Source organism: Protopterus annectens, chromosome 15.part0 (genome assembly GCF_019279795.1).
Source record: "Protopterus annectens isolate FY-2018-M chromosome 15.part0, PAN1.0, whole genome shotgun sequence".
Lineage (NCBI taxonomy): Eukaryota > Metazoa > Chordata > Ceratodontiformes > Protopteridae > Protopterus > Protopterus annectens.
The window spans coordinates 710925316-710949597 of NC_056749.1; the positions used below are offsets into that span (position 1 = coordinate 710925316).

Consider the following 24282-nt stretch of genomic DNA (forward strand, 5'->3'; position numbering starts at 1 on the left):
ACCCCATACCAAAAAATAACCCCTTGTCTAAGGAAAGATTATCTTTGATGGGCAGCAGCATGGAACCACAACACAGACCTTACCTTCTCACAACCCCACGCCGCCCAGACCCTCCCCACAGACGCATCAGACTATGCCTGGTTTGCACACCTGAATGGCAGGTGCATTCAGGGCCATTGGAGCCTAAATCAAATACATCTGCACATCATCCAAAAAGATCTGTTCAGCAATCCCTGACAGCTTTTAGACCTCTACTCTCCCCGTGGCCTCTACTGATCAAAACAGACACCACCACAGTGCTGTGGTGTATCAGCAAGCAGGTAGTGACCCACTCTTATCCTCTCTGCAGGCTCGCTATGACCTTTTGGCACACTGCCTCAGCCATACGACTACACCTGTTAGCACAATTCCTGCCAGGCTCTCTAAACTCTCTGCAGACAACTTGAGCCCAAACCTGCTTAGACCCACACGAGTGACAGCTAGACCATATTACCTTCATCCTTATAACCCAGAAATTTGGCACCCCAAAGTTTGACCTCTTTGCCTCCCACTCCAATCTGTTCAGAAAATTCTGCACCAGGGAACTGCACAGTAAGGCCTGGAAAGTGGATGCTCTATCCTTCCAGTGGGTGAACCTCTTGGTCTATGCATTTCTCCCTCTACCACTTATTTCAAGGGCACTGCTCAAAATCAGGGAGGAAAAACTGTGGGCAATCCTGATTGCCCCAGACTGGCAACGCCATCACTGATAACCACTGCTGTGCAGCCTGTCACCTACCTCAGATCCCAACACTTCTGACCCAGAGGAATGAAGAATTCTTGCATCCCCAATTGCAGACCCTCAACCTGGCAGCCTGGCTTATTTTTTGACCTCTCCTCAAGCTGCCAGCCTAGACAAACAAGTCCTGGATGTTATGTGTGAGACCAGATGCCCCAGCACTAGAAAATCCTATGCTGACAAGTGGAAAATGTTTTGCACCTGGATCCAGGCTAAGGGAGCTGGAACAGCACAACCGTCCCTACCACTCATCCTGGATTATCTAGCAGACTTACTACACAGGAGTCTATCCTTTTTCTTCTGTTAAAACTTATGCCTCCTGCCATCTCTGCTCATTACAGTGCAGAGCCACCTCTCTTACCACACCCTCTCATCAAACAGTTCCTAAGAGGGGCTAACAACTTAAGGCCATCCTGAAGAGCTCCTACCCCAGCTTTGGACATTAACTTTGTGTTGGAAAAGCTCACCCTACCCCCCCTTTGAACCTGCAGCTTCAGCAGAGTTAAAATTACTCTTGGAAGGCGGCCTTATTTCTGGCTATCACTTCAGCTAGAAGAGTATCAGAACTACAAGCACTCATGGCTATAGAGCCCTTCATCATTTTCCATGCTGACAGGGTCTCCCTCAGGACTAACCCGTCCTTCATGCCTAATGTGGTGTCCAGTGTAGCTCTCAACCAATCCATTCATTTGCCCACCATTTTCCCTAACCTACAAAACAAGGGCAAAAAGATTCCACACTCTTTAGATGTGCATAGACAGCTCAGATTCTGTCTGGACAGGACTAAATCTTTTAGAAAAATTGATAAATTGTTTGTCAGCTTCACAGCAGGGGCAGAGTTCAAGGCCGTATCCAAACAATCTCCAAATGGATAGCACACTGCATCCAGTTCTGCTACAAGCAGCATGGGAAACCGCCCCCATAGGGGGTCAGGACACATTCCATGAGGGCAACCTCCACAGCTTTTCTCAGAGTCCCCACCAGGAATATCCTGGAGGCTGCAACATGGACATCTGTTCATACCTACACCAAGCATTACCACCAGTCTGTCTTCTCCAAATCCAAGGCAGGCTTTCCCACCGCAGTGCTGCAGGGCATCATAGCCAGCCCCCAGTCTTCTTGATTGCCTCCACCCTTTTCTTCAGCTTTGGGAATCAACCCAAATGTGATGACTGCAATGGTGAAACATGAATTTTGTGTACACTTACCATAAATGTAGATGTTCTAGTGTATTCACTGTTGCAGTCCTGGTTTCCCTCCCTCCATCCCCTTTGTCTCTCATAGGTTGGTACTAGGCTATCTGCCCTAGGGCGTATACAAGCCTAGCCGTAACAATTCCCTGGCTAATTCTTCCCACAGTATTTACTTCCCTTTACCCCATTTTAGCAGGGCGACTGACGTGATCCTGGGGTGAATTTCCTATCTCCCATCCAATCAAGGTTCCTTTTGAAGAGGGCCAAAGAGGTGCTCTGCTTGACATGTATGGGCAGTCTATTCCAGAGTCTGGGGAGTCTCTAGGTCAGGAACTTATCCCTCCAGCATGTTTTGTTCATTGTGATGACAAGGTGTAGATCCCTGGAGCATGTCTCTCTGAGGAATTGGGATTTCTTTAAATGTAGCATGTCCAACAGCTCTGGGTTTGACATGGCCTTGTATGTTGAGCAGAGATCGCCTCTGAGTAGATGATATGCGACAGAGTATAGGTGTAGTTTTTTTTTAGACTGCAGCATAGGGCATCTGCTTTAGCCATGTGATTCTTTTAGTAAGTTTTTCTTCATTCTTTCCAATTATTGCAGATGTCTTGAGAGGTACATACCAAACTGGGCATTGTATTCTATTATGGGTCTAATGAGGGATGAGTACAGTGGGGCAATGACCTCCTTTTTTCTGGATGAAAAGCCCTTAGTGATGAGGTGTGCCACATAGAAAGATTTCCTGACTGTTGTGGCTATGTGATTATCGAAGGCGAGTCCACTGTGCACCTGTGTCCCTAAGTCTCAACACAATTTCTGTGTTTAGTGTACTGCCACCTATGTGGTAATTCACGGGTACATGTTTTTTTTCCCAAATGGGAGAAGTCTACATTTCTTGACATTGAGCTTGAGCCCATGGCTCTGGCACCAAGCATCTGTTTCTATAGGGCCCTTTTGTAGAATATCCACATCATTTGGGGATTCAGTAATGGCTCCCAGTTTGCAATCATCTGCAAACTTTGTTAGCCAGAGTCCCTTCGTGTTTGCCTGTTCTTCAGAGAAGTAGATGCCAGACTAGAGCAGTCCCAGGACTCAACCCTGAGGTTTCTCCACTTGTCTTTAGTTGGATTTGGAGTCTGCTACTTTAACAGTGTGGGTTCTGTCAGTAAGCCAGTTGGCAACCCATAGAGTGACATAGAGATTAATGCCCAACTAAGTAAGTTTATCTATGATTCCAGAGTGGGGGATGGTGTCGAAGGTCTTGGCGTGGTCCAGATAGGCTGTCTGGACCTCCTTACCGTTGTCCACGGCTCTGGAGACTGATTTGAAGAAGTCAATCAGATTCAGGAGACAAGATCGGCCCTTCACGATTCCAAACTGCCTGCAGTCCAGTGTTTGAAGGTTGCCAATATCTTTGTTTATAAGTTCCATGGCCTTGTAGATCCATTTCTTAGTCTCTCCTTACATGGAATTTTTTGGTATTTACTTTCTACTGATGGTGGTCTTCCACCATAACCTAGCTTCCTATTTTGGGGCTCCTGACAGGGCAAGGAAAACTGATGTAATGGCGTCTGCTACCTGATTTTGTACCACTGACGACCTGATATCAGTCCTGGAGTGACCGCAACTGACGCAGAAATACTAAGCCTCTGGTATTTGGGCCGACTGAGGGCTACCTCTTGCAGGTTAACCCAAATGTGATGACTTCAACATTTATGGTATGTGTACACAACTATACTTTCCTCTTGCTGGCATATTCATCCCTTGACTATCAGCCTCCTACACCTATGTCAGATTCTAAGTAGTGCCTGAGGAGTACAAATTTCTTTATAAATGCCCTTCTGCTGACCTATAGTGTCAGTCTCCTCTAACAAGCCATCCAAGATGTTCTTTGTGTTTCAGTGTTGCAGTCATTACATTAATGGAATTACTGCATTTCGTTAATAAACTTGGTGCTTGTTATCTCCTTGGACTGAAGAGTCTGCTTAACGCTATTATCTGCATCAACGCTTGTGAGACTGCCTTCATTGGGCTCTGTACAACGGGGAATACTGTGTTTTATTAGTAGACACTGGCCAACAAAGAATTAGTCCTTTCCTGTGGCAGACAGCCTCAAAGGGGCAGATCTAGACGCCCTAGAGGCAGATGCCAGGCACAAGGTTCATACCCGTCAAAGCAATGGGGGGCTTCTACCTCCAAAGTTGGAGAAGACAAATCACAACCATACAGGAAACAGTTCCATTGACTTCCCCCTGCTTGCACCAAGCACTTATTTCCTGGCAGCACCTTAGGGGGAAAATTAGCACTTTTTATCAAAATTGGCACATAATAACCCAGGACAAGTGGGTGCTAAATGTCACAAGGCTACAAGTGCCAGTTCCATACCCTGCCAAAGGCAAACGGCTGGCTAGATCTGCCAAAAAATCAATGGGCAAGAGGCACAAAAATAAGTCTCATCCCTCATGGACATGGGGGCCATTCAACAAGTACCAGAGCAAGAGCAGAGGCAAGGATTTTACTCAAGACTGTTCTTGGTACCCAGAACGGACAAGGCCTGGAGGCCAATACTGGACCTATCTATTTTGAACACATTCCTGGATATACCAAAATTCAGGATGTTGACTTTGCAGCAGCTTCTGCCCATGCTCGGTAAGAACGCTTGGCTTTTGACTTTAGACCTAAGAGGCATACCTGCATGTCCAAATCTGATATGCAGAAGATGCCTCAGATTCAAGGCTGGCTCAATGCATTACCAATTCTCTGCACTGCCCTTTGGCTTATCTACTGCGCCCAGGGTCTTTACAAAGTGCCTGGCACCAGTAATTGCATTCTGCAGACAAAGAGGAATACAAATATAGCCTTACTTGGAAGACTGTCTAATTCACGCGGAGAACAAGGACATTCTTCTACAGCATCTGACATTTGTGAAAAGACTTCTAACATGCCTAGGGTACACAGTCGACAAAAAGAAATCAAAACTAGTACCCTCTCAAGAGATAATATTCCTGTGTGCAAGCTTAAATACAACTGCCCAGATGGCTTATCTAACGCCAGACAAAGGCAACTTGACTATCTGTTTCAAAATGTTGGCAACAAAGGCCCAGTTATCTGCAAGAAAAATTCTGCAAGCTTTGGGCTTCATGGCATCCAATTAATTCCATATGAGGAAATTTCTATGGTACCTAAAAAGTGTTTGGACTCAACATTGCCACAGCCTGGAAACTATGATTACTCTCATTCCCTGCCTGCAACAGGAGTTTCGATGGTGGGCCAAGGCTGGTCACCAAAGCAAGGGACAGCCATTCACATTACCCCCAGCCAGGCAGACACTAACAACGGATGCATCAGATTATGCCTGGGGTGCCCACATGGCAGGAAGATGCATTCAGGGCACATGGACCTCAAACCAAATGCATCTACATATCAATCAAAATGAGATACTAGCCGTTCAAAATGCCCTGACAGCCTTCAAGGACCTACTTCATCCAGGACAACTACTGATAAAGACAGACAACACCACGGTCATGTGGTATATAAACAAGCAGGGGGGCACACATTCTTACCTCCTTTGCAGACTAGCCGTGACTTTGTGGGACACAGCATTGACTTACCAAGTACATCTGCAGGCACACTTCCTGCCAGGAAGGAAAAATAATCTGGCAGACGAACTAAGCAGAAACCTCATGAATCCCCACGAGTGGCACCTGGATCCATAAGTCTTCAGCTTGATAACAAGGAAATGGGGATGCCCAGACATAGATCTATTTGCCTCCTCTCACAACGACCAACTAAAAAGATTCTGCATAAGGATTTATCACAGACAAGCATGGAAAGTGGACGCCCTATCAGTATATGCATTTCCCCCATTGCCTTTCCTCCCCAAGGTACTGCTAAAGGTCAGGCGGGAGAAACCAAAGGTACTGATTGCCCCAGACTGGCCCCAACAGTACTGGTATCCAATACTAAGGAACTTGTCTCAGTGCCCAGCATGGACCTTACCTCAACTACCTCATTTACTGTCCCAGCAAAACGGTCAGATTCTGCACAGACAACTCAAGACTTTAAACCTGGCAGCATGGCGAATAATGTAGTCATACAAAATGCACCACTCAGTAAAGCTGTGATGGATGTCATTTTGGAAGCCAGAAGGCCTAGTACTAGAAAATCTTATGCTGGAAAATGGAAGAGATTATGTGCTTGGAACCAGGCACAAGGAACTGATACAGCTGTGCCAAATATTCCTCAGATTTTGCAATACTTAACTGAGATGCTGGACAAAGGCCTGTCTTTTCATCTATTCAAATTCATGCCTCTGCCATTTCGGCTCATTACAATGTAGAGCAACCAATCTTTTCTCATCCCTTATTAAAGCAGTACCTCAAAGGAGACAAAAATTTAAGGCCTCCAAGGAGATCACCAATGCCTGCATGGGACCTCAACTATCTCTTGGAAAAACTCACCCTGCCTCCTTTTGAGCCAGCTGCTACTGCTGATATAAAATTTGTATCTTTGAAAACAGCTCTGCTCCTAGCAATAACTTCTGCAAGACGAGTTTCAGAGCTGCAGGCACTCATGGCTGTGGAACCTTTCAGACAGGGTCTCTCTGAGGACAAACCCAACATTTATGCCTAAGGTGGTGTCCAGTGTGGCTGTCAACCAAACTGTTCACCTGCCAACTTTTTATCCAAATCCACAGAACAAAGGGGAGAGAATTCTGCATTCCTTGGACGTGCACTGACAGCTGAGATTCTCCTTGGACAGAACCAAAGTTTTCAGAAAGACAGAGCAATTACTAGCGACATATGCTTCAGGATCACAAGGAAAGGCTATCTCAAAAGCAGACTATTTCAAAGTGGATAGGCCACTGCATTTGTTTCTGCTATGTACACCATGGCAAGCCAGTACCTTAGGGCATTAGGCCACACTCAACCTGAACTGCAACCACTTCAGCAGCCTTTCTTAGGGGAGTACCTACCAAGGACATTTTAGAGGCTGCTACTTGGAGTTCAGTGCACACCTTTGCAAAGCACTATCATCTGCCATTCTACTCTAAATCCAGGGTAGGCTTTGCCACTGCAGTTCTGCAGGGCCTCATAGCCGCTCCTAATGCTGTTTAGCTCCATCCTCACAACCGTAGCTTTGGGACTCTACCCAAATGTAATGACTGCAACAGTGAAACACGAAGAACATAGTACAGTTGTGTACACTTACCATAAATGTAGATGTTAGTGTATTCACTGTTGCAGTCCAGGTTACCCACCCTCCATCTCCCTTTTCTTCTGATGTAACCTATCTTTCCTTCTTTGATTTATACAACCTTGTGGTGTATTTGCTTGTAGATGAAGGTAAAGTTTATATTGGTGCATGTAATTATACATATATAAATTTTAGCAACCCCTTTAAGGGGCACCTGACATCTGGGGCAAGAAAAACTAAAGAAAATGGCGCAGGACTTTGGAATTCAGGCCGACTGAGGGCAACCTGCCAGCAGGATTACCCAAATGTAATGACTACAACAGTGAATACACTCTAACATCTACATTTATGACAAGCGTACACAACTGTACTTTACTCTCCTCTACCAAGCTGTTGCCTTCTGATAAGGGTAGTAGAATTATAGAAAGTTTACACTGCTGCCACTTTAACTTTTAGGGCCATTAACTACTAGACCTATGTGGCCAGGTACATTTTGGTTATCCTTTCTCAGGTTTCTAAGGTGGTTTTTCACCTTTCTGACTCTGAGGGGAAGGCTTCAGCCCTCTCCTTGCTAGCCTGTAGTTGCCTGCCAGTCATTCAAATGCCGCTATGAAGTAGTTGATGCCTCTTTCGAAGCTGCTTCTTTTGGCACAGTTATGAGGCGTTATTTTTGGCTTCATCTTCGGGCTTTGCCTGATGACATTAAGTCAAACTCTTGGATGTTCCTTTGGATAATAAAAATCTTTTTTGGTTCTGCTGCTATTGAGCTTTTCATGTCTCTCCAGGACAAGGGCAAAGCCTTGCAGGAGCCAAAACATTTTTGTTTGTCCCATTTCCATATTTCAGAGGAAGTATCCATCCAAGTCTGCATTTGTCTGTTGGCAATCTTGCTCTATTCCCAAGGGCAAGAAGGGTTCTAGGCATGTGCCTTCTGCTGCATCTACTCTGACTCCTACTGCCCAGAAACCTGCTTTTCAGAATAAGCCAGGTTCTGTTTGACAGTTTTTTTTTCCTCCTTCCCTCAGCCAGGTTCCCTTGTCCCTCTGTCTTTCCCTGTCTCTCCCAAATTGGTTTCAGAACTCTTCAGACTCTTAGGTTCTGTCCATTATCCGTCAGGGATATTTCATGGTTTGAAATCCCTTCCTCCTTTTTCAGGCATTTCTCAGCCTCCCTGTCTAGATGACCTGCTTATTCAAGTTCCTTCCCCTAGCTCTTTTCTTCATGATATCATGTTCACTGTGGGGTTCACCATAAATCCAGAAGCCAGTTCTGACACCTTCCTGAGATCCTGTTTTCCTCTGCTGCAGACTTTGGATAGTTCCCATGCTGGCATCCCTGCCTTACCCCATTCCCTTCTTCCCCTGCCATTCGTCTTCACCAGGGAATTTCTCTGTGTTCTCTGGTTCATGGCTTCTAACATTTCTATGCACACTTTCACCAGGCTCCATATTTGAACACTTCAGTGTTGCTTCAGTTCAGCATGTTTCTAACATTGCCACCCTGCGGACTTCCCCCAGAACCTTTTCTTCCAGGTCTCAAGCTTGAGCTTCAGTGGTAGATTCTTCAACTTTTGCTCAACCTTGGACTTGCTTTGCAAGCTCCAGTTCCAATTCAGGAGCTTTTTACAGATGCTCCGGGCAGTAGTTGGTGTGCTTCCTGTGGCCCCCTCAAGGTACAGGGTATCTGGCCTGCTCATTAGAGTTCCAATCACATCATTGTAAAGGAGATGCGGGCTTTGCTTTTGGCTCTCCAGGCTTTCTGCTCCCTCTCTTAACCTTGCCCCTCAGTTTTCAGAGACAATACCACAGTGATGTGGTTTGTCAATAAGCAAGGGGGCACAAGGTCCTGTCTTCTTTGCAGACTAGCTCTTCAGGTCTGAATCTAGCTGTCCAGTATCAAGTGAGTCTTTTAGCCATTTACATTCCTTCAGAGCACAGTCTAGTGATAGGCTTCTTGAGCAGGTCCAGCGCACAAGCTCATGAGTGGATGCTTCAGAGATGTGTTCCTGAACGTTATCCATCTGTGAGGTATTCCTCGGGTAGAGCTTTGTACCGCTGCTCTGAACAGTGGTGCCTAGCTTACCGCATATTCTTCAGTAGTTAACAGAGATGCTCCACAAGGGCCTTTCCTTCTCGTCAATCAAAATTCATGCCTGTGCTATTTCAGCTCATTATAAAACTGAACCACCCCTCTTTTCTCACCCCCTGCTAAAGTAATTCCTCAGAGGGGCCAAAAATTTAAGACCACCCAGGAGAGCCCCTACTCCAGCCTGGGACCTTAACTTTGTATTGGAAAAGCTCACTCTACCTCCTTTTGAGCCAGCTGCAACTGCAGAGTTGAAATTCCTTTTTGGAAAACAGCCTTCCTTCTAGCCATCACTTCAGCAAAAAGACTGAATTACAGACCCTCATGGCAGTGGAGCCATTCATCATCTTTCATGCAGACATGGTGTCCCTCAGGACCAATCCTTCCTTTAAGCCCAAGGTGGTGTCTAGTGTGGCCCTTAATCAGTCCATTCATTTGCCTACTTTTTTCCCTAATCCACAAAACAAAGGAGAACTAATACTGCACTCTTTGGACATACACAGGCAACTTAGATTTTATCTGGACAGGACTAAGTCTCTTAGAAAATCTGAACAGCTGCTAGTTGGCTTTGCTGTAGGGGCAGAGGGGAAGGCTATTTCAAAGCAAACCATTTCTGAGTGGATAGCCCATTGCATTCATTTCTGCTATAAGCACCGTGGAAAATCTACTCCACAGGGGATAAGATCACATTCCACCAGAGCTGCATCCACCTCTACATCCTTTCTCAGAGGTGTCCCTGCCAGGGTCATCCTAGAAGCTGCTACCTGGAGCTCTGTACATACCTTCACCAAGCATTTACCACATGCCTATTTTTTTCTAAATCCAGAGCTGGTTTTGCCACTGCAGTCTTGCAGGGCTTAATAGCTGGTCCTAATGCCCTGCAAGTGAATATCTAGGAGGGGGGGGTCTATTACTGCTTCCTTGGCCTGGTCCCTTCCCCTTGGAGCTTCTGCTTTTGATAACTGTGGACCGGTATCATCCAGGGGTCATGGTGCTGTTCCGGGGAGCTTCTCCCTTGGACATGGGAGATGGGGCCGCTTCAAGCCCCTCAGCTTTCAGGGTGGTTGAGAGAACCTTCTTAAGGACTGGAGTTTCATCTACCACACCTCACAGTCCCTCCCTGCCTCTCTGTACTTTGGCTGGTGTGGTCTCTCATCTCTTGGAGTCCCTGCCTTATCAGAGTCCTCCCTGGAGCCTCCAGCGGAGGAGGTACATCGTAAGAGAATGTTCAAGAGGAGGTAATTGAGTCCCTCATGGAGTCCCTCACTCAGGACATGAACCCTGATGGAGGAGTCCCCCAGATCTCTGCCCAATGATGTCTCCTTCGGAGATGTCCTTAAAATCTTGAACCAAAAGATTGGATGTTCTCTCCATTCCCCATCTTCAGAGGAGTCCATATTTCTTGAAAACTTTGTGGATGGGCCCATTTCCTTCCTGGATGTTCCCCCCTCCACACTGACAAGTTAGTATATTTGATCGCCAGTGGGGCCTCACGGAGCCTGACACAGTGGAACCAGTTCCAAAAAGAGCAGACAAATTTCTCAGCTCTCCCGTGGACCATTCTTTCTGAAACTAAGGTGTCCCAGTTGATGCCATCATGGTTGCCACCACCCTTAAGGAGGAGATGGTAGAGCAGAGCTCCGCGGTCCACCCCTCCCACTCCTGAACAAGAAGTCCCAGGCGATAGACCATTTTGGGATGAGTGTTTATGCCTCAGCTACTTTTGGGCTGAGAGCATTTAATTATTTGGCACATTTTACCTGCCTCCAAAGTAAATTGGTCTAAGAGCTTTCCACTTAGAGTTGTTGCTGGTTCAGGACCTCAAGGAGGCGTCTCCCAAACTATCCACTCTGACTTACCTCGCAAATTTCTCGATGAGGTTAATTTCCAATGCTGCAGGAGCTACCTCTCGGGCAACCGGTATTGGCATTGCTGTGAGGCATCATGCCTGGATGTTCATCGTGTTTCACTGTTGCAGTCATTACTCTTGGGTTATCCTGCTGGCAGGCTACCCGCAGTCGGCCTGAGTTCCAAAGTCCTGGTCCGGCATCGGTTGCTGTCACCTCTTCCCTGACGTCAGTGCGCCAGGGGTATAAAAGATGCAGCCGATGCCATTTTCTTCGGTCTTTCTTGCCGAGCGGTGCCTGAAGCAAAAGCAGTTTGCAAGTGCTGGTCGGCCGACTCCTGAGATTTTCAAATCCGAATTTCAGAACCGAAGTCTTCATTAACCCCGAGTACCGTCTCACAGTGCTTCTATGCTTACACCCGAGTGCGCTGTGAGACGATAGGAATTGCAAGCAGTTATCACAGAGTACCTTCTACTGAAGTCACAAACTGCAATGTAGATTTTTAATGTGAGCAGCATGTAAAACATGCTTAAATCGTAGTCTAACTTGTTCTTTACATCATATACCTACGATTCAATGTGTTTTTACATGCTGCTCACATTGAATTTTTTGAAGAAAATCAGCTTGTAAAGCGGTCGATTATGCAAGCGGTGGCAGCCTATAGGATTATCGCAATCCAAGCCACCACTTGCATAACACCTCCACCCGAAATCTTAATTTCTTTTGTTCTCCCTGAATAAATAGAAGGTCCAGCAGCAGGCATTTCCTTTCTTTTTTCTGATATTTGCAGATTCTACCTGCTGCTGGAGCCCTCAATTTATTGATCAGAATCGGAGCCACCTTTTTGGCAGTTTTTGCTTCGAAGGTCTCTTGTTTTAATTTTACCGGCGACAAGAACTGCTTACTGCTGAATTAATTTAGCCTGTGGTTAGGTAAGCTGACATTATGTATGCTAGGGTAGTGGGTTTCATTCTTGTATTTTTTGATTGCAAGTGCTCATGGAGAGAATGAAGTGTGTATGTGTGTATGCAGAAGTGCCTGCTTGTGTGTATGAGAGAGCGATCGGTTCCTGAGTGAATGCAGTGTGTGTGTATGAAAGTAGAAGTGCCTGCATGTGTGTATGAGAGAGCGATCGGTTCCCGAGTGAATGCAGAGTGTGTGTATGAAAGTAGAAGTGCCTGCATGTGTGTATGAGAGCAATTGGTTCCTGAATGAATGCAGAGTGTGTGTATGAATGTAGAAGTGCCTGCTTGTGTGTATGAGAGAGCGATCGGTTCCTGAGTGAATGCAGAGTGTGTGTATGAATGTAGAAGTGCCTGCTTGTGTGTATGAGAGAGCGATCGGTTTCGGAGTAAATGCAGAGTGTGTTTATGAATGTAGACGTGCCTGCTTGTGTGTATGAGAGAGCGATCGGTTCCTGAGTGAATGCAGAGTGTGTGTATGAATGTAGAAGTGCCTGCTTGTGTGTATGAGAGAGCGATCGGTTCCTGAGTGAATGCAGAGTGTGTGTATGAATGTAGAAGTGCCTGCGTGTGTGTGTGAGAGAGTGAATGGTGAATGAATGAATGCAGAGTGTTTGTATGCATGTAGAAGTGCCTGCGTGTGTGTATGAGAGAATGATCGGTTCTGGAGTGAATGCAGAGTGTTTGTATGCATGTACAAGTGCCTGCTTGTATGTATGAGAGAGCGATCAGTGAATGAATGAATGCAGAGTGTTTGTATGAATGTAGGAGTCCTTGCGTGTGTGTATGAGAAAGTGATCGGTTCCGGAGTGAATGCAGAGTGTTTGTATGAATGTAGAAGTGCTTGCGTGTGTGTATGAGAGTGTGCCTACATTTTATTCCAGCTCCTTTGGAGTGGTATTTCTGATTAATGTAGTATTTTCTGAGAAACCGGTTAAACTTTTAAACCCACTCTTACACCTGCTCTTCTGTATCCACTATCAAAATCCCTGGTGTATACCAGTTACCAAAGGGACAAGCATAACACTGGACTTGCATCTCCTCTGAAGACCATCTTAGAATACAACACCCTTAACCCTGCGATACCATGTCAGTCCCAGATCAAAACACGCCAGTACAACCACAGTCATGGTCGTGGAAACTCATACAGCCATGGAGACCAGACATCCATAGAACGGACTATAGGTAGGAGCTGTGTTTTTGTAGCAGTATTTCTCCAAGTGCCTGTATTTCACTTGCAAACGTACATGCCAAGTGTTATTCACACACACATTTCATCTGCCTGGTAGCTTTGCAGTAACCCGTAACATCAGTCAACGAAGAATGCCTTCTTTTTCTGTTCCTGCCTTCTTTCTGCTGACTTACTATGCTTTTTTTTTTCTAAAAAACAAAGAATCAGCAGCTTTAACAAACTCCGATAGTCTGTTTTTTTTTTGAAACAAGAAAATTGGAGTTTGTAATATTCAAATAGCCATCCTTTGTGGGGCACTTCAAACAACTAGAGCCTGATCTTCCCAAGCACAGTGCAGGACAGTAGAATGGATGGTACTTGGTATCCTTTTAGCAATTCTTAACAGATATGTCTGGTGGACAGCGGTTGGGTTTGTTAGTTGGGGCACTCTGCATTTATAGTTCACTTGTCTCTTCATCTTTGCTGATGCCTGGGAGTTTCGCAACGCATAGATTTGGATCTGTTCATGTGTCTGTCTAATGATACAAGAACCAATGAATGAGAAAAAAAAAACATTCTATGATTTTATGGTTAAGTGCTTCCACTCAAAGTTCCATGGTTCGGAACGAGCTTACAGTGTTCTGAAGTGTCTGGTGTCCAAAATTGTTATGTAGTAGTTCTATGAAACTTAAAGGTGCTAATGAAAAGCATTGCTGTAGACATTACTTTTATTAAAATTACACACCGTCGCTGTTCATTCCTCAATCCTTTACTGTGCATCCACATCTTATTTAGGGTGGTTTGTGATTTGTGCAGGTTCGCTGCATTTTTTTAAAATTTTTATCTGCAGTTGTAGGACTTGCGCTTTACTACACAAGTGGTGAACATTTGCATATTGTCATTGTAAATTGAAAAGTCTCGAGTCAGATGCGACAACACCATCCTTTCTTACATTTCACCTTGTGCCCTGAACGTGACTTAACAACCAGCTAAGTAACGCATTGTATTGTGTAGTTGTAGCATTGTATGGCCTTATCGCTAATCGTGAATGGATAGCATTTGTTGAGTAGGGTAGCAGGAAGGACTGCTGTGTCATCTGTGCATAGATAATTGTTTGAAGAGCAGATGGAGTTTGTTAGATTAGAAGCAGTGAGTGCCAATGTGCCAAGTAATATCTAATTTTGAAGACAGTATTGCTGGTTCTAATATGGTAAAAGAATTGTGCCAGTATGTTTGACACGTGCAGATATCAAAGTTTGTTTGAGACTTATGGTTATGGAAATTATGATTTTTTTCATATTTTGGTAAATAACTTTGCAAGGGAGCATCTGAATGTGCCAAGTAATATCTCATGTTAAGTTGTCTATCTCGCCTTCATTCTTGCTGGATGGGTTCGGAGCCGACCTCGGCTCCGACTCGGCCACTCTAAAAGCTCGAGAGTTGGTTCCACCGGCTCGAGGCTCCCCTTATATCCCACAATGCTAGGCGTGAGTTACCTCAGATCTCGTTTGCCGCTACAGCGATCGAGGTGTTGGTTTTCTACCGGTTCTTGGTAAGTGACTTTCTTGTAAAGTTAGTGTATTAAAACCCCTTTAATTTTAATATTTATACTTATTTCCCTTAGTTTAGAGGAATTCTTATCCCCTTTCTTAAAAATTCCTGTTTTTCCCCACAAGAACTTTAAGTTCTTCCCTGGGCCTACAGGCCTTTTTCTTTCCCTAGTGGAGTGTGTGTGTGTTATTTTTTCTTAATTTAAAAACCTAGCTAGTTGTTTTATTTTAAGTTAAACTAGACAGGGTGTAATCAGTGTGTTTGTGACTATGTGTGTGATTACACCTTTGAGATGTCTAAAGAAGCAAAGGTCTAGGATTCAAGAAGTGTGATGCGTGCTGTCAGAAAATGTCTCTGACAGACGCTCACACTTCTTGTGTCTACTGTCTGGGACCTTTGCACCTGCAGGACTCCTGTGCTGTTTGCCATGGCTTCAGCCCCAGGGTCCTGCAGGAAAGAAAAAATAAGTTAATTTTAAGAGGCTTACTCAAGCCAGAGGATTCCCTTACTGTGTCTTCAGGGAAGCCCTCCAAGGCATCTAGGTCTTCGGCTCCGACAACTGAGCCGAGACCTAAGGCTTCTAAACCTCTGCCTACATCAGCTCCGGCTGGAGCCGATGAGTCTCAGTCCACAGTTTCTGTGGTTCCCTCGGCTCCGGCTGGAGCCGAGGTATTAAATTCCGTGTCTGCTCCGACCAGACCTTCGGAGCCGACAACTAGAAGAGGTCCAGGTCACCATCCCTTGGCTCCGTTCATTCGGCTCCAGGATCTCCCCTGCTGTCTGAACGGAGCCAAAGATCTCACTCCTCTAGGTCATCGAGGCTGTCGAATCATGACCTTCAGAGGGTAGCGAGTCGACTTCTTAAGTCCGAGGCACTGGCCCAGATGCTTCAGAGCCCGACTCATCAGTCGATGCCTGCCCCTGTCCATCAATATAGTCCTCCTTCGACTCTCTTGAGCTCGGAGCCGGGTCGTGTCGGAACCGAGACTGTGATAGCGTCGGAGCCGATACAATTGTCTTCGGCTCCATCGTCGGCTCCGATTTCTTCCTTGGAAGAATCTCGGCGCCGGACTTCCCTCGTCGGCTCGAGGGGTGAGTGGCATCGGACCCTTGTCCGACCCCTCTCCTCTCGGTGCTTCGGCTGGTGAGTTCGGCTCCGACATCGTCCTAGGAGACATCACTGTCAGTGCCGAGGGAGGTTCTTAGCTTCTCGGGCGGGACCTCTGGCTTTGCCTGACAGGGGTGCATTCGAGGTCATGCGGAGTGTGTTAGAGCCTGGCTCTACTCCACAGTTGGCTCCGTCCGCCTCCCTCACGGTGCCTCAGGTCAAGTCGACTCACTCCCTCATCCCGGACCGCAGAGAGCCAGCTCCTCAGGAACCCCCTGTGGGGATTTCATCCTCTTCCGAGGCCTCTCCTGATTTGGCAGAAGAGCCCCCTCGGAAGAGGAAATGTAAGAGGAAACACATTGACTCACCTGAGTCCATCACATCTGACACAGATTTAGATGATTCTGAGGGTTCCCCCCGTTCCCCTTCTGAAGATGTCTCATTTGCAGACATTCTAGAGATCCTGAAACAGAGGGGAAATTGGCCAGCCCTCAACCCTTCAGAGGATGAATCTGTGTATCTTGAGGCGTTTGGCTCTCGCCCTTCCACCTCCTGGGTGTCCCCCCCTCTTTGACCCCCTCATGCAGGTGGTTGCTAAAAAGGCATGGACGGCTCCTGATTCAGTGGACCCCACTCCCAGGAGACCCTCCAAATTCATAACGGCACCAGCAGACAAACCGTTCTTGACAAAAGGAGTCTCTGTGGATGCTATGGTGGTAGCTGCTGCCACTAAGAAGGAGCTAGCTGATCCTTCAGTACCTGTCCATCCACCTAACAAGGAATCTAGGTCCATGGACAGGTACGGGAAGCGGATGTTCTCGTCAGCGACATTTACCATGCGTTCGCTGAACTACCTATGCCATTTCACTCGTCTTCAAAGGGACTTGATCAAAGAAGCGAGTGAAATGTTAAGGACCCTACAGCTGTGGGTTTTCAAGATAAGATGAACACTCAGCTGGCTACCCTTAACTCCATAACCAACTCCTCCATGCGCCTTCTTTCTTACGCGGCTGATGGAGCGAGTAGGGCCGCAGGGACAGGTGTGGCCTTACGTAGGCATGCCTGGATGCGGCTATGCAATTTGCGGACCCTTCAAGGCGTCTTTCACTAACTCCCATTTGATGGATCATCTCTCTTTGGTCCTCAAGTGAAAGAAACCTTGACTAGGTGCGAAACTGATGGCAAGACCCTTTCTGCCGCCGGAGTCCGTTTTCTACTCCTCCTAGGCCTTACCCCAAAGGCCAGAAAGGTGGAAAGATGTGGTTCCGTAAACAATCTCAAGGGACTTCGCCTGACGACAGGGTCGTTTCCGCCAGAGGCAGAGGCGGGAATAACAATGGTAGGCGTCGCCCTAGGGGCAGGGGGTCCGCAGAACCAGGGCAATCGGGAAGCCTTCTCTGACAAGCCCTTTCAGCATCCCTGAGGTGTTGCCCGACTGCCCCCCCTCGGGGGCAGTCGGGGAAGATTGTCACTGTACCCAGAAGCCTGGCTATCCCTGACTCAAGACAAATGGGTACAGTCCGTCATTTCGAAGGCTATTCTATCCCCTTTCTTCGCATTCCAAACCAATCAAATAATCCCTTCCAGATGTTCCACCCGCTCAAAGGGATCTAGCGGTTTTGGAAATTTCAAAACTGCTTGCAAAAAGAGCAATTCAGCCAGTTCCAGTAGACCAGCAAGGATCCGGAATCTACTCAAGGTTCTTTTTAGTTCCAAAGAAAACAGGGACTGGAGACCAATTTTGGATCTCAGTATCTTGAACAGATCAGTCAAGAAAACAAGATTTCGGATGGTCACGCTGCAATCCATCCTTCCCCTTTTGGGCAAAGGAAACTGGATGTGCTCTATAGACCTTCAGGATGCCTACTATCACATAAAATGAACAGGCGCTCCAGAAGATTCCTCCGCTTCAGGCTGGGAACCAGTCATTTTCAGTTCAGGGCCCTGCCCTTTGGTCTCACCACTGCCCCGGTGTTTACCAAATGCATGGCAGTGGTAGCTTCTCACCTGAGACGACAAGGATTCCAGGTGTTTCCATATTTGGACGACTGGCTCCTCACAGCTCCCACCAAGCATCTCCTTCTGGTGGCCAGAGATTACACCTTCGCATTTGTCAAAAGTTAGGCATTTCAATAAATTGCGAAAAGTCTGTTTTGTCGCCTTGTCGTGCTATTACTTTCATAGGCAAATCTGGACACAGTGGACATGTCTGCGAGACTAACACATCAGAGAATAGCAGACATTCACAAACTGGTCTCACTCCTTTTCAACAACAACAGAATCAAAGCCAGGTTAGTTCTGAAGGTGTTGGGAATTATGGCGGCCATACCTCTGCTTCCATTAGCCAGATTCCACATGCGGATCCTTCAATGGATGCTCTTCACACAATGGTCATACCAGCAACTTCCAATGTCTCACACCATTATGATCACGCAGTGCAGAAATCATCTCATGTGGTGGATGTCTTCCCCTCAGCTCTTGTTGGGAAGACCCTTTGTTCCACCCCTCCGGTTGCTACACTGACAGCGGATGCCTCCCTGATCGGGTGGGGGGCATTATCAGGGCAGGATGGTCCAGGGCACATGGCAACCAAACGAATGCCACTTGCACATAAATGTTCTAGAGATGAGAGCAGTGCTTTTAGCGTTGCAAGCCCTTCAAGACTCTCTTCCCTTGGGAACGATTGCAATCCAGACAGACAATATGTCTGTAGTGTGGTACATCAACAAACAAGGCGGAACCAGGTCATACCCCCTGTGTCGAGAAGCACTCAGACTGTGGCAATGGGCGATTTCTTCTCAGCGATTTCTGATAGCAACGCACATCCCTGGGAAGTCCAATCAAATTGCGGACAAGTTGAGCAGAGCTATTCTCATGCCTCACGAGTGGTCTCTGAAAGACACTGTTGTGAGAGAAATTTTCCTCAAGTGGGGTCAGCCTTGCTGCGATCTTTTTGCTACTCCCCAAAACAGCAAGTGCAGAGAATTTTTCACTCTATTCCCTTTACCAGGCCAACCCAGCAGAGACGCTCTAGTCCAAGTTTGGCCCCGGGGACTTCTGTATGCATTTCCTGTCTTTTTTCCAGAATATTCCAATAGGTCTGAACAAAAATTACACTGGCTAGATGTTCATAGTCAGTTGAGGTACTATTTGGATAGAACAAAACAATTCAGAAAATCTGATCAACTGTTTATCTCCTATGCAGAAGGCAGAAAGGGACTTTCAGTTTCAAAGGTATCATTATCTAGATGGCTTACATCTCTGATTACCCTTGTTTATGAGATTAGACACCAAAAGCTGCCTAATAAACCTAAGGCCCATTCTACCAGAGCTTTGGCTACTTCATTAGCCTTCCAAGACAGACTGCCTATTGACACCATTTGTGCAGCGGCTACTTGGGCTACTCCTCACACTTTCATTTCTCATTATAAGTTGGATTTAGCTTCTAGGCATAGAGCTAACTTTGGTTCCACTGTTCTCAGGAGTCTGTTCCGTTAGGCCACCCGGGACAAGGTGCTAGGACGGTCCCATCCAGCAAGAATGAAGGCGAGATAGACAACTTAACATAAAGAAGTTATGTTCTTACCATAACGTTCCATGTTAGTTGTCTTCTTCTCGCCTTCTTCTTGCGTCCCACCCTCCTGCCCCCTGGCCTGGACAGACCTAGAGGAGTTGTGATCGTGACCTCTCTTTCTACCACCTCTGTACTTGGGTATATGCTCTGCTGTGCATATTTCCTGGATCAGGATGTAGGTCACCCTTCTTTTTTCCCTTATTTATAGAGGTGGACTTTGTTACTAATTATTCCATTACTACTATAGGCTGGGCCTAGCTTACAAACGAGATCTGAGGTAACTCACGCCTAGCATTGTGGGATATAAGGGGAGCCTCGAGCCGGTGGAACCAACTCTCGAGCTTTTAGAGTGGCAGTGCCGAGGTCGGCTCCGAACCCATCCAGCAAGAAGAAGGCGAGAAGAAGACAACTAACATGGAACGTTATGGTAAGAACATAACTTCTTTATTTTGAAGACAGTATTGCTGGTTCTAACATGGTAAAATAATTGTGCCTGTATGTTTGACACTTGTGCAGATATCAAAGTTTGTTTTGGACTTAGGTTATGAAAATTATGATTTTTTTTTCATATTTTGGTAAATAACTTTGCAAGGTAGCATCTGAATGTGCCAAGTAATACCTCATTTTGAAAAGATTATTTATATTTCTAACATGGTAAAAGAATGGCACCTGTATGTTGTACTCATAGGCAGATATCAAAGTTTGTTCACAACTTAGGTTATGGAAATTATGATTTTTTTTCATATTTTGGTAAATAACTTTGCAAGGGAGCACCACATTGTGTGAAGTAATGCATCATTTTGAAGACAGTGTTACTCCTTACAACATGGTAAAAGAACTGTGTCTAGGCACTGTACACACGTACAGATATCACAGTTTGTTTAGTCTTGTACAAATATGAAAATTATACATTTACAATACTTCTCATTATTATGCCCATATCTTTGCGAGGGAGCATAGTAATCACACAAATGATGCGTCATTCTGAAGCTGACATTCAGATGCACAACTTCTACACTGATATGTAGGCTCTGTCTGTTACAGGTGATGAGATATTATGCTTTGTTTATTTATTAATTATGAGAAATAATATACTAATCATATTTCTGTGAATATCTCATGAAAGGAGTGTCACACAGTTATGGTTAAAGTATCATTTTAAAGCTGACATTCATACTAACAAATTAAATTCAAATTGTATGGGTCTGCATGGTACATAGACCAAGATATTGTGCTTTGCTTTTCCAAAAAATTAAAAAAATTGCACAATATCAGCATTCCTTGCCAAATATTTAATTATGACTTTGACATGGACTATCAACATTTACACTGTTGGAAAGGTCAGTGTCTGCTGAACAACTTTCGCGTTTACATTTTTAGTGTAGCTCTTATAGTTAGAGTTATGAGCATTTCTTTTCTGTATAGTATTACAAATGGATTTTCTGAAAATGAGCTCAGGCTGCACTGTTGTTCCTATGGTGGAATTAAGCAGGCAGCTTTTCCTGAGCTGCTCTGGAGTGAATGAGTTAAAGCTAAGTACACCGTTGGAGAAACTTTTTTCTTGCTCCAGACCGATGTTAGAAAAAGTTAACTGTATTTCTTGTGGGAAGCAAATACCTCATAAGGATTTTCATTCTTACTGTATTCCTTGCCTAGGCCCTGACCACGACGTTGCTAGCTGTCGGTTTTGTGCTAGATTTAACCAAAGCACTATTAAGCGTTGGTTAGATTTTGCATTTCATTACTTTGGCCGAAGATTTAACTATATAATGCCGTTGGAACAGCCGATGACCGGAGTTTACAAAAAACGCAAGGACAAGGAAAAGGATAGGCATCTGAGGTCCAAAACAGATGACGAGGCCTTCGTTAGGTCAGTCGCCGGTTCTCAGTGAGGCGCTTTCACAGCCCCTGGCGCCCGCTACCTCAGAGCCATAGGCCGCTTCCAACTCCCACGTGGAGCCGACTGGGCATCTGGATACTCAAGGTATTGGACACTCTGAAATCATTCCCTCAGATGGGTCCGGAGCCGCTGAGCAGGCATCGGCTTCTGAGGGTGTCTTCAGACATACACAGTTATATGTTAAACCATCTTCAGCTTCAAAGACTAAAGCAACTCTAAAGACAAAGAAACAAGTACAGAATTCTCCTACTCTGACTTCCATGCCTAAAAAACAGATGCTTAAAATGGCCAAAGACCTAATTACTTTGATCAGGGGTTCCCATCCCCCTCCTGATAAAGATGCTTAGGCAAGAGGCAGAATATGATTCTTCTGATCAGGTTTCAATTTCCTCTGATTCCTCTTATGAACAGGGATATTATTTTTCTCCCTATGAAGATTCTGATGCTGAAGAATCCATCCCTTTAGCCTCTCCTCCTGAGGATTATTCTTTTGGGGAAACCCTGCATACCTTGAGGGAGCATTTCCACTGGGAGAGCCAAGATTACTCAGAATCTAAGAAAAGGCTCAGACTCTCTGTTACTACCTCAGCACAGACCCCTTGCTATTCCACCTGTTCTAGACATTGTAGATGTATTTTCAGAGTCCATCCTGTCCCCTGACTCTTTACCCCTGCACCTGCTAAGCCAGACAGATACTACATGTTCCCAGACTCTCATAAATTCCTATATAAAAACCCCGCTGCTGACCCAGAAACTATTTCTCTGGGTCCCAAAGGGGTCAAAGCTTCCACTGCAAAAAATCCTGTCCCCTCTGATATGGATTCTAGGGCACTGGACAGATGGGGGAAAAAGTTTACACTTCTGCTACCTTGGCTGTAAGGACTTTAAATTGTCAGTTTCATATGCTTAAATATCAGCAGTACTTAATGTCACTGCTTAAACAGAAAATGTTGACAAATTCTGAAGGTTCAGAGAACAAGGAAATGCAGGATTTATTGCATGCTGCTGAACAAGTGGGTAAGCATACTTTGCAATGTGGTTATGATTCACTGGAGGCCTCCTGCAGGGCCTCTGTTACAGGTTCTGTTATTAGAAGGCATGCTTGGTTAAAGGAACAGAATCTGCCTGATCATGTTAAAGCAAAATTATTAGATGCTCCATTACAGCATGTTACTTTGTTTGGTGCTAAAGCAGAAGAGGTGTTGAAGAAAATGGAGGATAAAGCGAAATCCATGCAGACAGTTAAGGATTTCTTACAGGTACAGCCACCCAGATTTTGCAGTCACTGGCCTTCTCAGCCCCAAGGCTCGTACAGGTCTAAACAATGGGGTGCATCTACCTCCAAAAGCGGAGAAGACGAATCACAATCTTACAGGAAACGGTCCCAATGACTTTCCTCTGCCAGATCCAAGCACTTTGCTTTTGGCAGCCCCCTTGGGGGGGAAAACTAGCACTTTTTTCACCAAATTGGCAGATGATTACCCAAGACAAATTGGTCTTGAACATAGTGTCCCAGCGCTACAGGTTCCACTTTCACAACCTACCAAGGGCAAAAGGTATGCCAGACCTGCCACACAATCAATGGGCAGAGGCACAAAAGCAAATTACAGCCCTCATGGACATGAGGGCCATTCAACAAGTACTACAAGAGCAGGGGCAAGGATTTTACTCAGGACTCTTAGTGCCCAGAAAGGACAAAACCTGGAGACCAATACTGGACCTATCTATACTAAACACGTTTCTGGAAGTTCCAAAATTCAAGATGTTGACTCTACAGCAGCTACTGCCCATGCTGGGCAAAAAGGCTTGGCTCGTAACTTTGGACCTAAAATAGGCATACCTGCATGTCCCAATCAGACAGTCTTGCAGAAGATACCTCAGATTCATAGCTGGCTCAATGCACTACCAATTTTCTGCACTGCCCTTTGGCTTATCTACTGTGCCCAGGGTCTTCACAAAATGCCTGGCACCAGTAATTGCGTTTTGCAGACAGAGGAATTCAAATATACCCCTACTTGGACCGACTGCCTTATTCAAGCAGAGAACAAAGACATTCTTCTAAAGCATCTGGCATTTGTAAAAAGATTACTAATTTGCCTAGGGTACACAGTAAACAAAAATAAATCAAAACTAGTACCCTCTCAAGAGATAATATTCCTGGGTGCAAGCTTAAATACAACTGCCCAGATGGCTTATCTCAAGCCAGACAAAGGCAACTGACTTCAAAAAATTGGCTACAAAAACCCAGTTATCTGCAAGGAAAATCCTGCAGGCCTTGGGCTTCATGGCATCCTGCATTCTACAAATTCCATATGCCAGACTGCATATGAGGAAACTACAATGGTATCTAAAAAGTGTTTGGACTCAGCATTGCCACAGCCTGGAGACGGTAATTACCCTCATTCCTTGCCTGCAACAGGAGTTTCAATGGTGGGCACAGGCCTGTCACCACAGCAAGGGTCTACCATTCACTTTACCCACAGCCAGATACACTGACAACAGATGCATCAGATTATACCTGGGTGGCCCATATGGCAGGAAAATGTATTCAGGGCACATGGCCTGCAAGCCAGATGCATCTTCATATCAATCAAAAAGAGATGCTAGCTGTTCAGAATGCCCTGACAGCTTTCAAGGATCTACTTCATCCAGGACAGCTACTGATAAAGACGGACAATACTGCGGTCATGCGGTACATAAGCAGGGAGGCACACATTCCTACCCCTTCTGCAGACAAGCAATGACCTTGTGGGACACAGCAGTGACTTGTCAAGTTCACCTGCAAGCACAATTCCTCATTGACTTGTCAGGTTCACCTGCAAGCACAATTCCTGCCAGGAAAAACAAATACTCTGGCAGACGAACTAAGCAGAAACCTCATGGATCCCCACAAGTGGAAACTGGATCCACAAGTCTT

The 24282-nt window shown here is 45.6% G+C and overlaps 1 protein-coding gene across 1 annotated transcript in view; it reads left to right on the top strand.

Moving 5' to 3' along the window:
• LOC122789874 (integrator complex subunit 6-like) overlaps positions 1–24282 on the top strand; it is a 753279-nt gene that overhangs the window by 350137 nt on the left and 378860 nt on the right. The window lies entirely within an intron of this gene.